The sequence below is a fragment of the Xyrauchen texanus genome, chromosome 32 (assembly GCF_025860055.1).
Source record: "Xyrauchen texanus isolate HMW12.3.18 chromosome 32, RBS_HiC_50CHRs, whole genome shotgun sequence".
NCBI lineage: Eukaryota > Metazoa > Chordata > Actinopteri > Cypriniformes > Catostomidae > Xyrauchen > Xyrauchen texanus.
Window position 1 is genome coordinate 23,877,009 of NC_068307.1, and position 15,731 is coordinate 23,892,739.

Sequence of the window (15,731 nt, forward strand, 5' to 3'; positions counted from 1 at the left end):
GCAATATACGTATAGATACATTTTTTTAATAAATGTTGCATGACAGATGCAACAATTCAAGAAGTGCTCACAATCCATTTAGAATTACAAAAAAATATATAAAAGATATAAAATATAAACCACTGACAAAAGTATTTTTCTCCATTTATGTAGGGGTGAGAGAGCAGACAAGGGAGAGATACAGTCTGTGGAAAAAAAATAAAAATCAATACTGTGTTCTGCTAATGTGAAGAGCGTCAAATATCTGCGCTGAGAGTGAAATGTGGGACTACGCTCAGAACAGCGTGTAAAGGGCATTTCCCTCATCACTGTAATGTCAAACACAAATAAAACAGCCAATCACAGGCCCTGACCTTAAATATAACTATATATTTAGATATTAATCTCACATTCAAAATGCAGCACAGACTTTGCAGAGAACAGAAAAACTATAACTTAGATTTTCATCTATCCATCTGTCAAGAAAGTGTACTTAAATAAAAGCAAACCACACAAAATCCTATTTTATTCCATTATGATGTTCATATTGACACACAGATGCCACAAACATGAAAAAATCACCATCTAGATGCCAGCTTTTACTTTTTGGTGCATCCTTTGTTTACTGTATTGTACATCTCTACAACTTGTAAATGGTGTTGAAATTAGTCTCGTTAAAATAATGCATAATTGATTAGATTCATAACCTGAGAGAAAGACTGCTGTTTAATCTATATTTCTTACAGCACTGTGTATAAATGCGGGCTCATTAAGTAAAAATCCATCTAAAATCAGTCTGTAGAACTGATTTATTCAAGTAAGTGAAATTATAAAGTCGACATGTCATATCTGCATTTTTTTCGTTCATGTTTTTAAATGAAGAGGAAAATAATCTGTCTGCTGAGCAGCTTCTCCTGTAATTATTCAGTCAGAATGCAGTCACAGGGCATTTTATCCACGGCATTTCCCTCCCTGAGTTTGACATGCTGCGATGTTCTTACAGACATTGACAGCAAAATGGATTCAAATGACTTTAAGAAGTCCATTCAGTGGAAATCAAATCTTGGGTTGTTGAACCAGGATCATTTATTATTTGGCCTTTTCAAATCTTTAGTCATTCCTTGTGTGACCATTAGAAACAACAATAGAAAATGTTGACAATAACAGGTATTGCCATATTAAATATGTCATTTTATAGTGCATACTGCTCAACAACATTCAATAATATTTTTTTGAGTTTGTGACACAGTTAAATCGCGGCAAACTCGATAAAATAGAACAGACAGTTCCAACTTAGAATTCTGACTGGATGAGTTTCATGTTCTGATTACAATGGCTTTGTGTTCAAATTCTACATTAACCTTTTAAGCTCTGAAGGTGTTAAATTAAGGGCTTATTAAAAAAAAAAAAAAATGATGGTCAAGTGTTTGGTATCATTGTAAAGAAAACTTAAAAAAAAAAAATTTTGAATTGTATAAATTATAAATAGCCAAAGAAACTGCTGAACAATTTTGTGTTATGACAAAATTATGACAAAGCAATAAAATTGTATAGCATTATAAAAACGTAACCCCTAACCCCTAACCCTAACTTTTCATAGTGTCCAAAAACTTCTTCAAATGTCCAAAAGCCTCTGTTAAACAAATATAACATTATAATTGTACATAAGAACTAATTACACAAGCAAACACAACAATGACTCAAGGCATGCATAGTATGGAGACATGATTTTACTAATGAGATATCACAGAATCAGTTTCATTCTGTGTCATTTGTGTCATCATTGAGCCTGTGTCATGTACTTGGCGCCATCTCCTGGTGGCCATATGTAACGTTGTTCTATGTGTGGATTATCTAATGAACTATTACATACCGATTATGTATTGTCTCGTTTGAAAGATATGATGTGATGAAAGATGTGATATTTTATGTATCACATAAAACATGTTTAAGATGTTTATTTGTTTTTGGCACCATTCTGAGTAAACTCTAGAGACTTTGTGCATGATAATCCCAGGAGATCAGCAGTCACAGAAATACTAAAACCAGCCCATCTGGCACCAGCAATCATGCCACGGTCAAGATAACGGAGATCACATTTTATCCCCATTCTGATGGTTGATATGAACATTAACTGAAGCTGTCTCTGCATGTTTTAATGCATTGCACTGCTTCAACATGGCTGACTGATTAGATAATCACATGAATAAGAAGGTGTACAGGTGTTCCTAATAAAGTGCTAAGTGAGTATAATTACTGTATGCTGGTTGAAGGTCCACCAGATACCACTTAGAATGGTTTCCTAAGGGGCAATCACACAGGACTTCTTGTGAAAAAAAAAAAAAAAAAAAAGAAGTCTTAACAGTTTAACTTTTTTTAAGCTAGAAAGGGATTGAGTTAGTCAGCACACTAAAAATGCTCTCTGAATTAAAACCCTTTAATAGCCCCACCACCTCACCTCATCTCAACGGTTCTACTAAAACTCATGCATTTCTCTGAGCTGCGGTTCTGCCACATGGCAGTGGATTTGATCCTCTCAAACCACACTCCATTCTTTCATTTTGCCAGAGCACCAGGAAACCAGAACATGTTGAGGGCGTGGAAGGGACGTTAATGAGAAACTTCGACGTGTTTCTGCGGCCTGGCATGTCAACTTTACGACACGCGATACTTCTCATGTGTCTGGTAATTACATTAAAACAAATTCTCGTTGCCAGAGCCTTGAAACACCCACCAGCACAGTTCATGCATCATGCACTCTGGTTCATAAACAGCTTTCCAAAAGCAGGACAATTGATTAGGCCCAGAGTCACTGCTGACTCACGCTGTTATGGACGGATATTTCAGGACACGGTCAAATCCATAAAAGAGAAAAAAGGCAGAGTTCCAAATCAAATTAAGAGGGAACGTTTTGAAAGTGCATGTTAACCAAATGCACACCAAAGGTAACACATATTACATGATCATTAATCTTGATCATTAAGACTTTGTACATCTTTCAGTGCTTCAGTCAATTTGTAAACACTGTTAAAAAACTGAAATCTGGGTTGCTAGTCTTAGCTGGTTTAAGCTGGTCTAGCTTGTCTTGCAGTCCTGGACAATCTGGTTTAAGATGGTCTAGCTGGTCTCTCAGTCAGGCCAAAATGGTGTTTATCTGAATTAGCTGGTTTAGCTAACAAGTGCCCAAAAACTTATATAAAACCAGGCTGGGGGACAAGCAAAGACCTACAAACCAGCTTAGACTGGTTTAATATGTTTTTTCAGCAGGGAATCCTGTCCTCTGACAGTAAAAGAGGTTCTTACTGGGTTTTTGCATCTTATAATTATTGTGATTGATTGTGTGTTGACTATGATTAACTAATGAACTGCTCTAATGATTCCTTGTAGGAGAAATACAGGACACATTACTCTTAATGTGTAAAGACAAACTCCCACAACAAACAGTCTATTAAACCATCAGATAAAGTCTAAAGGTCAACAAACATTCAAATCCAGTAAATAAATCTGTCCTTCACAACCTGTTGAATTTTCTAGAGGAATACTCAAGAGAATTGACAACCTTACAACAAAATTCCTATAACACATGACTATATTATAGATAACATTTTGTTAGTGCTCAGTGACTCAAAAGTCTTCCATGTTTAATCCTATAAAATATGTAAACATTGTAGGAATAGACAACACCAGTGGAACAGAAACAGACATCAAAATGCAATAGACTTACACTGAAGGAGAGACCAGCATCATATCTAGAGACCTGAATAGCTTTGGGGTGGGCTTTTTTATTGTAAAGCCTTGTGGTACACTACACCACTCAAGCTCGTCTCCTTTGAAGTTTTGAGTTTGCGACTAGTCTGCAACGTGAAGTTTCAGGTCAGTTGTCGTCAGGTGTGCACACCAACTCGATGGACGAGAGACCGATAATGAGCAACAGCCAATGAAATATAGAGAGATCACAAGAGGAGAGCAATGTATTAGGTAGCAGGAGACAAAAATAATTAGAAAATAAAATAAAACGTCCCCCACATCTCCCTGCTCGAAGGTTTTTTTTTTATTATTATTTTCTACTGTTTTTATTTATTTTTTTCCTTTGCAAATGGTGCCAATAAGAACAAAAACGGGCACAATCAGCTTTTTTGTGTTTGTTGACGTTATCACGAATAAACTGTGCAAGTTTGTAAAAGAATCTCATTATCGTAATTCAAACACATTCAGACATTGGACTCGTAGTGCCACAGCAGCGGAGCACTGCCTAATAAAGCAAGATTTAAACTTTACAGTTTACATGCCGAATTGAAATGGAAAAAATGCACGATCGGAAATGTATAAACAGTTAATGCATGTACATATACAATAACTTTCAATGTGTCTAGTCACTTTTTCATGAGAATGTGACCCTACACTTTTAAAATCTTAAAAATTAACACAAATATTTAAAGATATGGAGATGCTTTTAAATTAACTTATTTTACTTTCACATGGAGAGATTTGAGCATATCCTAATTTCTTCAATTCCTTTATTATCTCAGTAAACCTGAAGATCCACTTTGTCTCAAAGTTAAGCATTTGTATAATTTCCACTCTGGTCTAAAGCCGGTCAAGGTCAGTGAGCATTCAGGCCACAGGAAGGACAAAGTCCATTTGAAAGACATTTGCACCTCAATGATATGGACCCAATGTTTCCTTTAATTGAAGCTTCAGTGATGTCCACTAACTAATGTGCTTGACTTTCACATTCTCAGTTCTGTGAAACATGAACAGAGACCACTGAATGATGGGTCAGCCATTATACTCCCATGATTTTGAGGCCCATTTTGACTTTCAAATGTAATATTCAAGTGTCTTCAAATGTCAATCAACTATTCACACATTTATGATTTAAGGTGTAGAAGTTTGTAATTCCATCATATAACTGGAAAAATAATGACACTCCTCCAGGCTGCTATTGGTTGAACAAACAAATAGTCCTATCCCAAACTGTGAAATGTATTTAAATATAAAAAAATAATACAGTTCACCTTTAATGTTCTAAAACATTTGTTTCTTTTTGGTATGTGCTGAATTCAGTTTAGTCTCTTACTTGAGGCTTCCAGAATAATTCTGAGTGATCCAAAGTGTTTTTAGTGTTTGTTTTGGCTTTAGAGAAAAGGTCTGTGGATTGCCATTCCAGCAGTGTTTCATAAACTGACTTTGGTATGGTTTTCATGTATAGTTTATGCTCAACCCAGTCTCTTTTTCACATTTTATGATGCGCGGAACACAGGCAGAGGTGCGTGAACTTCCTGTGCATGAACCGGTGCTTTTAGAAGTGACTAGGTCTCCTGCTCTCTCCTGATTAAATGACGTGGGTCAGGAACGGAGGTAGTAAATAATATATTAAAGAGAATGCTCTATTTCATCACCATGGCAACCTCTCCAACAGTGCCATAATCGCTATAATCTCCCCCTGAGGCTTATCAGTCATTCTGGTCAGTCACCACAAGGGTTGCTTTTCAATTCCTTTCAGGTAGATGGGTAGCCAACTCTGAACTCTGAACAGGCCCCACACGACACACAATGAAGTCCTTTCACAGCCATGCCTTATCAGTAGCACTGCTGTACATGACTCCACAGATCTGCACGGTGTGACTGGTGGGAGAGCCTTTTAATCAGGGCTCAAATACACCTCCCATTTAACCTTGCTGAATTCTGTTACGATGTAAATGTTTTTATACATACAAGGTGCTTTTGTACCACTGAAATTAATTGCGGTAAAATTATACGTTTTTAATTACACAAGATTATGTCTGATGTCGGGGCACAAAGGTTTTGATACTACATCTTATTACACTACACTCCCTTAGTAAGAACCAGGTGCATAGAAATTATTTAAAAAGTGCTCATTAACATTAATTATGTGATGTTCACTCGAGGAGTGCAAACTAATTTTCTAAAAGGCAGACGTTGGAAAGAAAACAAGCTGTAGTCAGATTGTTGTTTACTGCACAATGCATCCGTTCAGTCCACTGCCAATGCTAACTGTTGCCACCAGCAACTATTTTTGTCTTTGTACAACCTCTTTTGTCCACCAAAATGTTTTCACCAAAATCGCTAACATGTAATTATATCATAATAGGTGTTTTACCGGTGATATTTTTTATTGACTCCTGATACCAGACTATGACTGCTTCTGTGTATTTTCCATTTCCCTTTTTGATTTGTGAATAATAGCACATAATAAACATGCTAAAAAAATATATATATATATATATATATAAAAAACTACACCAGTGGTGGAAATAGTACTGTTTTGTTTTTTACTTAAATAAAAGTAAATAATTCACTTGAGTACAAGTAGCAGTACTAAGAAATATTATGACTCAAGTAAGAGTAAATGCCGAAAATCTATTACGTTACTTTATGAAAATTAAGTTATATATAGTATATATGCTTCCATTTTTAGAACACAAATTTTTGTTCTTGAAAGACACGTATGCTACCTTTCACCAAGGATGCATTAAACTGATAACAAATAATGTCAAAATCATTAATTGCCAATATTAATACAGTTTGAAATAAATGTTTTAAGTGATATTTATTCAATTTTTTCTTTACCCGTGATGGAAAACATACTGTATCACCTATTCCTTACAAAAGCATTCTAAAGTGCTAATTTGGTACTCAAGAAAATGTTCTTACTTTTAAAACAACTAAAAAAGGTTGTGCTACCATGTGGAAATCACAGTACAGTAGGGTTTTTTTTATTTATTATTTGCTGAGGTATTAAGTTATAACAAGTTACTTTACAATTTCAAGTCAAATTTAGGCAAAAGAAACATATTTCTCCTGAAATTCTATTTTTTCTAAAGTCTATTGTTTTAGAAAGATGAAGGCTATTCCATGCTTTACTTTTTTGAAAAAAAAGATTCTCTAACCAGGATAGAGAGGGAAGTGGACAGCCAGATACACAAAAAATAAAGACAGGTAAATCACAGTCTCTAGACTCCTCACAGATCCTTCACTAGCAGCTTCTAAATGCCAAAGACCTGCATTGCTGCAAGAGGATTCTTGGACAAACAGAACATTTTAAGAATACAACATTATTTAAATATAAATAGCCATTTGTGACATTCTATATGTCTCTAAATCTTCTCTAAACTACATAATGTGTATTGTGACTGAAACACATTCCTAGTTTAGGTTTATTCTCATTCACGTATGTCCATGTATTTTTGCTATTAAGTTAACATACTGCACAAAACTAATATAATTTAATATCATAGACTACATGTATCCTCTATGATACTGCAGCAATTATCCAGATATGGAATGAGATTATTAAGCAAACTGTTATCAACTCCTACATGCCAACTGATTAAAGCAAAAGAATTTACATTTCACACAGTGTTTAGTGAGAGATATGATTGATTCAAACACTAAAAGTGGCTTTTCTATTGTATTATTGTATTAAAGTTGTAATAATAAAATCTTAATTAACATTATGGTTATTTAACAAATTGAGATATTATTAAGTAAATTATAGCATTTGGTTACATTATGTTTTGTGATTTTTCATACGTTTCATACGGCACACTTTTGGCCTCTAGTGGGTGAGACATGGCAGGTAAGTTCAGTATAACACGAGATTGTTACTTGCTAGGACAGTTAATTTTGAACAAGAGGGTCGAACGGTTACGGAATTTAACGTGGGAGTACTGGATTGACAGAAGAGGACAGCCTGTGCTCGCGATGGTGCAAGGAACAAGACGATGGGGGAAAAAATGTTCAGTGAAAAGTCAAAAGAAGATCGCAATATATGTAATTGTAACTATAGCCGATATTATTAATAAAACATGGGAACTCGTTTAACATATATGTGGGGATATCTTGTTTACTTTCTACTATATGTCTAAAACAAAATTTTTAAATACCTTAGAATGAGACAATGCCAATAGTGTTGGAAATTAATGGGGACACCGAAATTGACAAAAATATCCCCCCCCCCAAACAATGCCCACACAACTACATTTTGTTAATGTTTGGCACGGTTGTTTTTCATACATTCTTTATAGAACATTCCTTGCACACTTTTGGCCTCTAGTGGGTGAGACATGGCAGGTAAGTTCAGTATAACGTTGATAACATTGCCTACCTTAAAAACAAGTCAAGTTTTATCAGTGGCAAAAGGCGTTCAGACGGTTCCTTAGTACCTGAATGAATTGTTCCTTTCCAGAATAAAATGAAAATATGCATAAAATCACCATATTACAGTTCTTATATATTGACAGGGCAGAAAGTCTTGGAGAAGCTAGAGAAGAGAGGACACCGGCGGCAGAGCTATACAAGCTGCTGTGCTCATGGTGCTATGTCATGTAGGCTTTCGTCATGCCACGCACAGCACGATTTTGTTTATAAACATATTTAATGCTTAGAACTTTCTTCTTTCCAAAAATTCAGAATTATTATGTATTTTTTTGTACTTAGTAATTGTAGCAAAGTTGAATACTTCATTTTTAATCAACTCAAGTAAAAGTAAAAGTACTATTACTAATTTATACTAGTTGAAATATGTGAAAAATGTACTCAAGTACTGTAACAAGATTAGTTGTAATTTGTTACTTTCCACCTCTGGATTTGACTTTTCTATTACAATCCTTTTTTCTACTTTGGCAACAAAATCTCAATGTTCTCTCTTTGAACTATCAAAAAAGTTGTTCAGCCAGTGCTGAAGCATTTTACCAATCAGAGAGTAGCATAATTAATTCTGATACTGGCCAGCAAGTAATGGCCAGCATCATCCAATCACTGCCAACCATGTTAAAATATAATTATAAATTCTGAATCTAAGTACTGATTACCTTTGTCCCATGTCTGCCAACCATGCTGAGTTGTTCAAACATACCGTAATATGCAGCCTGAAAATGAATTTTTGATAGGAAGTTTGGATTGAATGCGCTTCACGGGAAAGCTATAGGATGCCCCCTTGCTTCCTATTTAGAGAATGACTTAACCTCCAGTGTGCTGTCTATCTGTACTAGTCTCCGTATAGTTAAAAAATGCACCGTATTTTCATCCTAACGACATATAAAGCCTCTGAAAGCAAAACAATTCTCAATGTTAAAATGCATAGAAAATATGGAATTTCTAATGAAAATCTTATGTTATTTTACACATTACTGTACATTGTGTTTAGCAGTGTGGCGTTTCACCATAAATCACTACATTTTGGAAAAATGCCATATCGGATGAAATTAGAGACTCAAACAGGTTTCAATGTAAAAACTAATTTATATTTCTTACCAAATGTAGTTTTGTTGGCGTTTCTCCCAAAGACAAACTCCACTGTGATTGGCACCATGTTGTTTTGTCACATAAACATGAAAGTTTAACCCTTTACTGACAGCCCAGAGTCTACAGATTCTACAAGTGCTTGGTTTAAATGAAATTTAATTATGTATTGTGTTTAGCAAAGCCAAAATACAATGTCCACGTATGTGTACGCGGAGTCGCACAAGGTTAAAACTGTAAAATGGATTTATAGTTTTCCCTGACTGCTGAATTTGACGTCACTGCTCAGGATGGTTGCTAGAGAAATGCTTGGGACTGTGCATGTTCTTGTGCTACCATCAGTCAATCAGTGATGTTCTGGATTAATCTTCCTGTAGCCCCAGAGTAATTAGTAACATGGCATTTGTATATATTTGCCCAGGAGCCTGGCTGAAAAAAACATGGATGTGAAAGTTGTTCCATGAAAAAGATGACAGAACTCAAATCATGTACATACCGGAGATCATGCAACAGACAAGCAACTGCATTTGATATGAATGGGAATGTTAAAAAATAGCTTTCCCCAGGTATAATCGACACCCTTGGTTGCTAAGTCCAGTAAGCATGGTTAGTAGGCTAGTAGTATTTTGTCCCAGCCTCCTAAAACGTTAATATTGGCTTCGGCTGTATGATAAGTCATGTCTAGTGCCAGAGTTCCATCTCTGCTGCCCAGTTCTCTTGATTCTCCTCTAATTCCGTCATCACCTCTGGGGTGACATTGACCCATTCCGTGAGCAACAGCCAGGCAAAAATGCTAATTTGACGAGGACAGCGGCTGGTCTCTTTGGAGCCATAATATTTTAATCTCCCCAATGTGGCAAATCAATCGGAAAGTGACCATCTGCCAGGATATGAGTGTCACTGCAGTGGGGTAATGAACAGAGTGCCAGTGATAAAGATCACCATCATCAGCCTGCTGTAAGCTCCCTCGCACCGGCCACCGAGGAGCCAGATGACAAACAGATGAGTCACGTCACTGAGTGACCTAATAAAGAAATATTACCAGAAACAAGAAAACAGCCCTCGGAAGAGTCTCTCTTGCTACACGCTTCTTGTGTACGATAATATAATGCAGCTGAAATGATATTTGTAATAAAGTTGAGGTGAGATCTGCAACTAATTTGATGGCATTTTGATGGCCACTGGCTGACAGCAAAGAGTTTTAAAATGGTTATTCAGGCTTGAAACAGCATGCTGTCTTACTGAGAACCCAGTGGTTTCAGGACCTCATCATGCTTGCCAAGACCTGTTAATGTAGTTTGGACTGTGCTTTGTCCTGTCAAAGGCTACAGCTGTTTGTAAATGAGATTGCAGTTTCTAAGCTGACCAGTATTATTACACACTTGTGGTTTACGACGTTGCTTACTAGAGGAGTTTCAGAGGAGGAAAGGGACCCATAATACCCTGAATCAGCTTGTAGCCACTGGAGACGCAGCTTGATACCTGCCATTTTTTGTAGCTTTCTTGTTCCCCGCTAGCGGCAAATACTTGAGAAATCCACAACAGGCAAAGACGCCAATGAGAAGACGACTCATTCTCCCACAGAGCAGCTTTCAGAATCCCGCAATATCCTTTAAAAGGGCATGTTGTCTTTAGAAGTCAGGTCTCACCACAGGGAGAACAACAGGGCAATGTAAATATCGACAACAGATGAGAAGCTCTCGGGCTGAATGAGATTTGCATGGAAAAAAAATGATGTTAGGCTATGATAAGGACACAACCCTCTGTGTTGGTCCAAGCAAATATCGTAGGCATTCCAATGCCATATCTTAGCATTACATCTGTGTAGGTTTCTACAGTCAAAATTTAAGCCTGGTTTTAATCCTGAAATTGAGATTCATAACGGAGATAAAAAATGTATATTGTTACTAGCATGTTCCACAAATGGTGTACCATTACTTTTCCAAAGCATTAAAGGCACAAATCCCACAAAAATTATTATTATTATTTTTAAATATGGTAGAAAATTATTATTAAATTAGCCTGGCATGAAAAGTAGCTAGTTTTAAACACAGCAATATTTGTATATCTGTAATAAGTTCATTGCTAGAAAGTAATGCACAAATCAGGGTTTCAAATAGATTACAGGGTTGCAATAATGACAAACCTCATAGAAAATGAATAGAAAATAAAACACCTCCTTTCACTGACCTATTTTTTCATGCCCTATTTTGTATTTTATTTGTGAAAAGTGCCTAGTGACCACTTAAGTGGCCCTGATATATCTTTGGACAATTACAAACACTATAACAAAATTGAAATTGTAGAATAACTCATATTGTAAGTAGTTTAGCAAAGAGGCATAAAACATAAAAACGTTAGTGAACTATCAGCTCCCAGGCTCATTGGTATTCACCACCAGCATTTGCCCCAATTCATTTGTTTCCTTCTCTTCCATGGCAACAGCAGGCAGGCTATCAGGAAGATCTTTGACATAGGTACAAATACATGCTGGTAAATAAATAAATAAATAAAAAAACCCACTATGCCATTTAGCTTGGGGTAGATGTATAAAATATACCCTGCTGATTTCTACATTGTTAAGGCAAGTCTTTGTAAAACATCAAGCTTGTCGTCATTTGCATTCAAGGACTTCCTGGAATGAAAAGGCCCTTGTGACACTTGTGTTGTTTGGTTTCAAGTTCACATGCTATGGGTATTCATTAGCGAGATATACGGTGAGATAATTCTGGTTCTGAATCTATCGGCTTCTCTTAAAACACTCCCCCTGACAGACATTAGTGCTAACATGCATTGTTTGAATTATCATTTAAAGGGACAGTTCATCAAAAAATACAAATTCTGTTATCAATTACTTAGTCTCGTGTTATTCAAAACCTGTACGACTTTCTTTCTTCTGTGGGACACAAAAGATGTTAGGCAGAATGACAGCATAACCTTCACCATTCATTTTATTGCATCTTTTTTTTCTCCATACGAGTGAATGGTGAATGAGACTGACATCCATCCCACCTGAGTCATTCAGATTTGAAACATAATGAAGGTGAGTAAATGAAGACAGAATTACCATTATTATTATTTATTTTATTTTTGGGGGTGAACTATCCCTTTCCTTTCATTAGAAATAAAAGACCCAGGGCAGAGAAATTGCCGGCATTTACTTTTATGGCATAATGACGATTCTATTTTTGGGTTACGCACTGCTAATGACCCATGACAAACTGATATCGAATAAACTGCTTCAGTCCAATCAGACAAGCATTGCAATCTATGCTGCATTGAATTAAAGTGGTTCTCACCCAGCCTAGTATGTCTGAATTCAAAAGGAAAACTGGCTTGCTTGTAGCAGCTTACAGATTCCTTTAACCTCACGAGACGCGAGTGTGACTGCTATGTGCATTTCCCTTTTTGATTTGTAAATAGTAGTACCTAATAAACATGCAAAACAAAAACAAACAGTAGAACAAGCAGTTTCCTTAAAACGTTACATACATTACATCAGAAATTAGCATAATTAATTCTGATTCAAAGTAACAGCCAGCATCATCCAATCACTGCCAACCTTTTTAAAATAAAATTACATTTAATAAATTCTGAATCTATGTCCCATTTGATGTTTTAAAAGTGGTGCAAACATCATCTTCAGCCTCAAACTGAATGTATGATAGGAAGTTTATATTGAATGCACTTAGCTACATAGAGAGCTATAGGAGGCTCCCTTGCTCTCTTGCTCCCTATTTAGTGAATGATTTAACATCCAGTTTTTGCGATAAATTGCTCAAATTAAAAAAAATGGCATATTGAATGAAATTAGAGCCTCAAACAGGTTTCAGTGTAAAAACATAATTAGCTTTCTTACCAGATGTCATTTTGACGCTGTTGTGTGGTCAGCACAATGTTGTTTTGTCACATGACACCATACATCGAAAGTTTAACCCTTTACTGACAGCACAGAGTCGGTTTAAATGATTTAAATTATGCATTGTGTATAGCGAAGCCACAATACAACATGCATGAAATATTTTAATACATAGAGTTCAAGATTTGAACAATCTTGACAAGAATGCCTCAAATATGGAGAGGTGCACTGTACTTTTCTAAGTGATTAGACATTTGCGTGGCAGGTAAGTAAATCCTCTAGACTACCATTGAGGGACTAGAAAATAATAGAGACTTGTGGGTGGGCTCTTTTGACGAGGGCCAGTAAACAACACACTAGCAGTTTTGGTAAATTCCTTAAAAATAGTAATCCACTAAAAATGACTAATTATTCCTCTAAATTTAATCAGATTACTTCAATAATTACTCCATTGAAAAAGTAATCACATTAATAATTACTTTAATTTTAAGTTGCCTTCTAAAATCCTTTTCCGCTCACATAAAAAATGATGTCTATAATTCTTGTTAATTGTTACACACAAGTCATATATTCAGCACTTCACATTTTCCTTCACAATGTCTTGTAAAGGGGCCATACTTTATGTATTCTACATACATAATATATTAGATATAAACATAACCAATAATGTACTTAAAAGTAATTAAATTAATTGAAAGTCAGTAACTAATCTGTTTACAAGAATTTTAAATGTAATGCTTTACACAATTTTTTTACTAAAAGCAATTATATTACAGTAACTAATTAATGTTTCATTTGATTACACCCAACACGGTGCATAAGCAACAATGCAGAATATCCTAGCAATGTGGAGGCAATTTTTGCATGGGTAAGCACCACGCATATTTTATTGACCATTGACATGTTGGTAAAAAGCCAGTGAATCTACACTGTCCAGCCTGTGAACCCTTAAACTCATTGTTTCTTAAGTTAATCAAGTGTCTGAAGTGGATGTTGGTCATTGAGAAGACATCAGAAAATGTAAGAAGCGCTTCAAAACTTTGTCTAATGTTGGCTGTTGCGTTTGGACTGATGCATGAGAAACAAACCAACATGATTTCTTTTGATTTGGAAAATTAGAAAAGGACACAAGTGCTAATTTTGTGGTTTGAGCAGTTAATTTGTAATTGGAGACACCCAACACTGCTGATAATATAGATTGAATGGACAGCAAGTTGCTTTGGATAAATGTGTCTTCCAGTTGTATGAAATGTAAATGTATAGCATTTTATTTTTTTATTTTATTTTGTCAAATCACTGCCTCTAATGCACATGATTTCAGTGTTACTAACAGAGAAACCCCAGTAAAAACTGGTTAAAATACTTTTCTGGAGAAGTATTCATCAAAAGTAGTCCTTGAACTACAATAAATCACAGAATGTACTTTTGAAACAAGAGACACTGAGAGACTGGGGATCTACTGCAAGTACTTGAAACACTTTCAATGATCATCCTGTTAAAAATAAGATGCCTCTTTCAAGATGACTTTCAAGGTTAAAATGTACATAATGTACATAGATGAATGCAAGTGAGAAAAAGAATCTTGAAAAGAAAAACTATATGGCAAATTGTGTGTTAATAAATGTCTGTTACCCAATAATATTGTAACCTGACATGCACTTTTCATTTTGGCTCCAGTGAATGCATCCTTCACAACCATCTTGCAATCCTAAACTCACTTAAAGGTGTGACATGGCTCAATTAATGTGATAAATGTGACTGAGTATGTGTTCAGAGAGAAAGTCTGTCCATCTCTGACAAGAATGTAAGAAAGAGAAAAAAAGCAGCTAACCATACTTATGCAATGTTTAGCTAGCTTTAGCCACTGACAACTACTCCAAATATAAACAACTGAAGACTAGCTAAATCTAAAGGAGGATGAATTAACATTAAAATACCAGAGTGAATGCCCAATATTAAATAATAAAATACTGCAGGTTTTGTTAATGCACTTAATTTTGCCATGTTTAATTTTTTAGTAGTCTGCCCTCGTCTCTTGATGGGGTTGGATCTGCAGACATGCACAAAAAATGCTAATCTATCAATGGCTCTGTGCCAGCTGCCAAATATTAAACCCTGTTAAAAACCTAAATATACTTTATGAAATATAGCATTAGTTTAGCCCTGCTGAAGGAAAAGTTCAGAATCAAAGTTAAGAGCATCATTTTTTGTTTGTCAAAGTAAAATATTTGGATAAGCCAGTAAAATCATTGACATCACTACTCTGTTAACAGAAGTGCCCTGCACAATCAAGTGTGAGTCCAGAGTCAAGAGGATTTTAAATGTAACTTCTAAAAAAATGTTTTATCTTTGATTAAAACCCTTAAATGCGTGGGTGTTTAACATAATCGGGTCTTTAGAGACCCAGCACGTATACCTATCACAAATGGGTCTACAAAATACCAAGCAGTGTTGGGTAATTTACCTAAAAATAGTAATCCACTAAAAATTACTAGTTTTCTCAAACATTTTAATCAGATTACTTTACTAAATACTTAATTAAAAAGTAATCACATTACTCATTCACACTTACTTTTAAGTTACTTTCTAAAACACTTTTCTGCTCAACAAATTCTAAATCATACAC

At 35.4% G+C, this 15,731-nt stretch overlaps 1 protein-coding gene across 9 annotated transcripts in view; it reads right to left on the reverse strand.

Moving 5' to 3' along the window:
* Positions 1-15,731, reverse strand: part of adgrl2a (adhesion G protein-coupled receptor L2a) — a 158,558-nt gene that overhangs the window by 99,313 nt on the left and 43,514 nt on the right. The window lies entirely within an intron of this gene.